Raw genomic sequence first — 6000 nt, 5'->3', positions numbered from 1 at the left:
TGTGGGGCTGGTGGAAAGCCTGGGTCGCCGTGCCCTCAGGGTCCAGTTTTCCCAGGAATCCCTTAGGCGCTACGTTGGGGATTCCTGGAAATACTGTTCTTGGGGCCACGGCTTGGCAGCTGGAGACGGCCCATCCCGTGGGGAGCTACAGCCTGTGGAAGAGCTGTTAAGGTATGGGGCCACTTGGTGGGCTGCGAGTGGGAGGGAGAGCCCCCTGGCTACCCCAAACATGGGGAGGTGGGCAATGCAGCCCCAGCTGCCCCACACCGGGGGGTGATGGATGTCCCCGTGGTCACCACTCACTGCAAGAGGATGCGGCTGGTGGGCAGATGGCCTTGCACACCGCTCCTGCTCTGCATGTCAGGGGTCAATAGCCAGCCGGGGGTCAATAAAGGTTTCGACTCCCAAGTGACTCTGTCCTGGCCGATCCTTTGGGGCTGGGAGCAGGGTGGGAGCTTACAGCCTGGTGCCAGCACAGTTTGGGTCAGAAAGGGGGGACAAGAACCACCTGTGGAGCATAGCCCCTGGGGGGGGGGGCTGCTCTCTCCCTCCTGCGCTATCCCCTGCCACGTTCCCCCCCCCACCTCCCGCCCCTGCCATGCTCCTGCAAAGGGAACTGATGCACCGCGTCCCTGTCCCGGCTGCCGCTGGGCAGCGTGAGCATCCCGGCCAGCGGCTGCCTCGGCCGGGAGCTGGGACCTCTCCCTGCAGGTCCACCCCACACCGATCGCATCCCTGCCAGCGCCGCAGCCCCCGGCCCGCCGACCTGACCCGACCTGACCCGCAGCCCGGTGGGCAGCGGGACCACCCCCCCCCTACACGCCTGCTCTGCCCTGCGGCCCGCTGCCCGCGCGGGGCCCCTGCCTGCCTGCACGGGGGCAGGTGCAGGCAGGTGCAGGCAGGTGCAGCAGGCAGGGGCAGGCAGCGTGGCCGGGCAGGGAGGCCGGGGCGGACGGCAGGTGGCGGTGCTGCCTAGGCGGGAGCAGGCGGGCTGGGCTGGGCTGGGCTGGGCTGGGCTGCCCACCCCGCCAGTCCCACCAGTCCTGCCCGTTCCTGCCTTATCTGCCTGCTCCTGGAGAGCCCCGCCAGCCCTGGAGGCGGGGAGCACCCAGCAGGCAGGCCCTGCGGCTGCCTGGCTTCCCCCCCCCCACCCCACGCAATAGCAGAACCGTCCCCACGTCGCTGGAGAAGCAGCCGGTGTCCCCTCCTTCCCCACGCACCGCTGTCCCCGTCCCCCCTCTCCAGCTCATGCCCGGCCCTGACCCGATGCCAGCCTTGGGTGCGGGAGATTCAAAGCCTGTCCCGGGTGGGTGCCGTGGGGACAGGGACCCCGCTTGTCCCCGCTCCGCTTGCTGTACACGGCTGAGCAGCGGATGAGCCCCCTCCCGGCTGTAAGAACAGTGTGGGGCGAGGGGCAGCACTGGGCGCCAGGGAACGTTGCGGGGTGGCCGGGCTGGTCCCCACGTCCCGGTCAGGATAGGCCAGAGGCCCTAATCCTCCAGCCACCCCCACCCCCAAAGGCAGCCAGACCCATCCACCCGCAAGGCGGACAGACACCCGCATCAGGGACAGGTCCCCAGGGACAGCCACGCGATGCCGACGCAGCCGTCGTGCCGCGCCGCCGGCGTGGCGCACCCTGCGCATCACGCAGCCCTGTTCCCGCCCGGCCCGTTCCCGGCACCCCAGCCGGTGCCGAAACGCCACAGGGCTAACCGCCTCCGCGCCCGTCCCGCTGACTCAGCGGGGTGCAGCCAGCAGCACCCGGCCCACCCCGCTGAGGCTCGCCGCTGACGCAGGGCCGCGCATCGCCCGCGCTCCCCGTGCCCGGCATCTCCCTGCGGGCACCCTCCCACACGTGCTGGCGTGTCCACCCCACAGCTGGCAGGGAAGAGCCGGGCAAACCATGCCTGCGTGCGGCTGGTGCTGCCTGCGGTGCCGGCTGCCCGCTCTGTCGGGACCCGGAGGCTGGCAGCCCGTTTGGGGAGCTGGAAGGCGCACCGGGCTGTTGCCGTTTGGTTTCCTGAGGCTCCCAGTGGGGTTTTGGGGTGCCTGGGTAGGTGGATGAGACAGGGGTGGGAGGGTGAGGAGATCCCACCCCAAAACCCAGCCAGGAGAAGGCAGGGGTGGGGAAAGTCCTTCCCATCGCTCACGAGGAGGAAAAGTGGAAATCGCAAAACCTGTCTGGAAATGACAAACCAAAACCCACACCCAACCTCCCCCCACCGTGACAGCACTGTTGGTTTGCCATGGCTCCAACTGCTCTGTTTCAACCTTTTCCAAGCAGTTTGTTTTGATTTTGGTTGTTGGGGGGGGGGGGGGGGGTTACATGACATGCCGGTGCAGGATGGAGAGCCATGTCTCTCTCACACACACCCAAATTAAAAAAATACAGCACTTAGTTCAGGAAATGCCAACTCAGAGATTTTTTGATTGTTTCCTTCTTTCTTTTCCCCCCTTTTTTTCAGCCAGAAAATTTATCAAGGCTGACCCTGTCCCTGAGCGAGATTTAGGTTTGGACAATATTGGCAATTTCTGGCCAAAAAAAGCCCTTTAACTGAAGAATTCCTGACCTGCCTCCAGCCTGCCCATGAACCAGCTGCCCCCGCCACTGCGGGGAAGCACAAGTCTCCTCCTTGTCACCAAAGCAGGGCTGCGGTTCAGCTCCCCACCTCTCACTACCAGCTTTCAGCCGGGCAGTTGCCAAGCCCACCCGAGCAGCAGCACTGGTACCAGCAGCTGTGAGGGGAGAACGGAGACCCCACGCTCAGCAAATGTCCCCCTTGGGACTCGCCGGGTGCCCTCCCCAGCCCCAGGCACATAGGGTACCAGCAGCTCCAGGAGCTCTGGGCATAAAGCCTGGAGCGCTGACCCATCTACCCGATAGAGAAACTGAGGCACACATCTCCTGCCTGTCCCTTGCCTCAAGAACAACACAGACAGGGCTTCGCTACCCGCCCCAGGATGGTGAGGATGAGGATAGCTGGGGTGAGGACGGCCGGGTCGCGTGGGATGGGGGAGCAAAGCCTCTCCCCTCCATGAGGCTCAGCTGGGGCGTCTGGGCAGCGCCGGGGTTTGCAGAGCGGGCACCGGGCAGCACCGGGGCCCAGGGCTGGGTTGGGGCGGGCAGCCATGCCGCTCCGTGCCAAGGGCAGCAAGGGGAGTCATGCCGCCCAGGCAAGACGCCACCATGGCATCAGTCACCGGCGTTGCACGCTCCCTGCCTCGGTTTCCCCACTGGTGAGACGGCGTTGGCACGGAGTTGCTGGGTAGCGCTCAGACGCTCAGCACAGCTCAGCCTCCGCCGGCTCAGTGCTAGCGCCGGCCCAGGACCAGCCCACCCTGCGCCGCCGGCTGCCGCGGCGAGGCCTGCCATGCCGGGAAGGGTGTTGTCCTGAGTCAGCCGGCACAGCCGGCACCACCTGGGAGCAGCACCCGCTGGCATGGCCCCACGCCCAAGCATGGAGGAGGGAGTCGGGACGCGGCAGGAATGGCAGAGCAGGGCTCCTTTCCCCAGGCTCGCGGGCAGACATGCTCATTCCTCCCTCATTCCTGGCACGACAAGCCCCCCATGTTCCCCGCTCTCTGGAAGGCACCCAGGAGGGGAGGCCGAGCTGCCACACTCCCTTTTTTGGGCAGCTTTTCCCCCTCCAAGAATCCTGCACAGTTATTGTCTTTGCAGAAACTCGGCAGCCATAAATCCTCCTCTGCCCGCAGGGACGGCCCGCTTGTGCTTCCCTGCCTCCTCTCCATCTCCTCCCAGAACCATGCGTGGTGTGCCACATCCCTCAAAAAAAATATCGGGGGTCTCTTACTCCCTAGCAAGAGAGAGAAGAGGCACCGTGCTGGAAACCAAACCCCAGCTCCCGCAGTCATCCCTGCCCCAGCACAGGGACCCTCATCCCCGCAGGTGCCCAGGGTGGAGGTGGGCAGGAGGCTCCTACGAGTGTCCCACCAGGCCACTGAGCTGGGGCAGGACAGGGACCGGTCACCCTCACTCCTAGAGGCCATCGGGCCGATGAGCCCTTATAAGCTGTAGTGGCAAAAACAAATGGATCGGGGAAGGGGCAAAACCTCCTCCTGCCCCACCGGGGTGCGGTGCCAGCCCCACGGCGGCCACGCTCCCCCCGTGACCCACCAACTGCTGGGGGAACCACAGCCGAGTACCTCAGCACTTCCCTAACGGGCAGCAGCAATCGGCTTAAAACTAATCCCCATGGCCTGCGCTGGCCTCCGGTGCAGGGCCCCCGCAGGGGCCGGGTGATGCCACCCGCTGCCAGGGTCTGAGGGGAAAGAGGGTGATTTTAAGCAAGAGGGCGGTGGGTGCTGGCATGACAGCCCTCAGACGGCCACTGGCATCTGCGTGCCTGCACCCCATCAGCTCCACCGGCACCCACAGCAGGGCATCCCATCGCCCTCCTCCAAGCTCCCACAGGCTGGCATGGTGTCAACATGCCGAGGTGCCAGCCCTGAGTGCCCAGCATGCTCAGCATCGCGGCTGAGCACTGTACCACCATGCTTCCGTGCTTAGCCCCAAGGGGGTTTGGAGTACCTCGGCTTATCTCCTGCCAAGGGCAAGACACCCCTGAGCTGGGGAAAGGCTCCCGGGATTAGCGCTTTTTGCATAGGCAGATTTTCAAAGAGCTCAGCAGAGCTGGGAGGAGACGAGGGTGCGTGCACATGCACACATACGCACACGCACCCAGTGAGAGGCAGATAAGCAACGGAGCCCACCTGCATCCCCAGGGGCCCTCCCACGCACCCCTGGTCCTGCCTGCTCTGCGCGGCCCTTCCAGGCGCCCTCCACGGCGCATCCCCCCTGCCCCACGCCCCCCACCTCCCCGGAGCTGTGCTGGAAACACGGGGGTGTGGGCTTGCAGCTCCATGCAGGCAGGATTGCGTCCTTCGGATCCTGGGGGGCTCACGGTATCCCAGGACCCCCAGCTCCGGAGCTGCGCCCGCAAACGCAGCCCCGCCAGGCTTGAGCCGCTTTCGCTGAGCCACTCTCGCTGCTGCAGCAGGACGGGATTAGCGTGTTCGTGGGAAGCTGGAGGAGGAGAGGAAGGGGGCAGGCACGGTGCCCTGAGGAGTCCAGCCGCGCGGGAGTCACGGAGGAGGGTACAAGCACGGAGGTGGCTGCCAGCCCACGTGCGGGGCCGGGGGACGCGAGCGCCTGTGCCCACCGAAGGGCCACACTAGCTCCCAGTCTGGGCTCGCAGCCGCCCGCCCCGCTGGGTCAGCACCCAGGACGGTTGTGTCGGCAGCTGGTTCTCACCAGCCTGCCCGGCGTGCCTGGAGCCCCGCAGCGCCAAACCCGGCGGGGTGAGCTCAGCGGCCACGTCCCGGTTGAGCGAAGCGTAGGCAAGCAGGCAGGGTGCTGCCAGCACCCGCATGGCCAGCCCCCACGTAACCCTGCTGGGCTGCGGGGGGGGGGGGGGGGGGGGGCAGCACGAGGGGTCTCGGTGGGAGCCCCCCACGGCACAGACCCACGGGCGCCCTGAGCCGTGCCCAGCCCAGCCCTGGGGCAGGAGGCACGGCCCTGCACGCTCACCCCAGACCGACGCACCGCCCGAAAAGCCCCTCCGTCAGCAGCTCCCGGCCCTCCCTGCCCCGGCGAGCAGGCCCAGCAGCTCCAAACCTGCTCGGCGTGGCACAGCACCCAGGTGGGGCCGGCTCGCCCTGCCCTGCTCCCCCCTCTGCCCCCCCGGCAGCCTGGGAAAGCAAAACGCACCCAGAGAGGGACGAGGCGGCGCAAGCCGATCGCCAACAGGGCAGTTTCCCACCACCTTTCCCTCCTCCCCCAAAGGACTGGCTTTGATCCTCCTCTGGCTGGCCCTGCCCTGAGCGCAGAGATCGCGCACAACTCGCTGCACAGGCTCAGCCCCGGAGGGCAGGCGGGCAGCAGCTGCCTGCCCTGCTCCCCTCGTCACGATCGCCCACAGGCTGTTGCGAACCAATATCGATTCAAGGCGCACCCCAACCTCGGCGCCACAGGCTAGGCTC

The sequence above is a fragment of the Aquila chrysaetos genome, chromosome 22, assembly GCF_900496995.4.
Source record: "Aquila chrysaetos chrysaetos chromosome 22, bAquChr1.4, whole genome shotgun sequence".
In the NCBI taxonomy this organism is placed as follows: Eukaryota; Metazoa; Chordata; class Aves; order Accipitriformes; family Accipitridae; genus Aquila; species Aquila chrysaetos.
The sequence above is the reverse complement of the archived record's forward strand: the minus strand, read 5'-3'. Positions refer to the sequence as shown.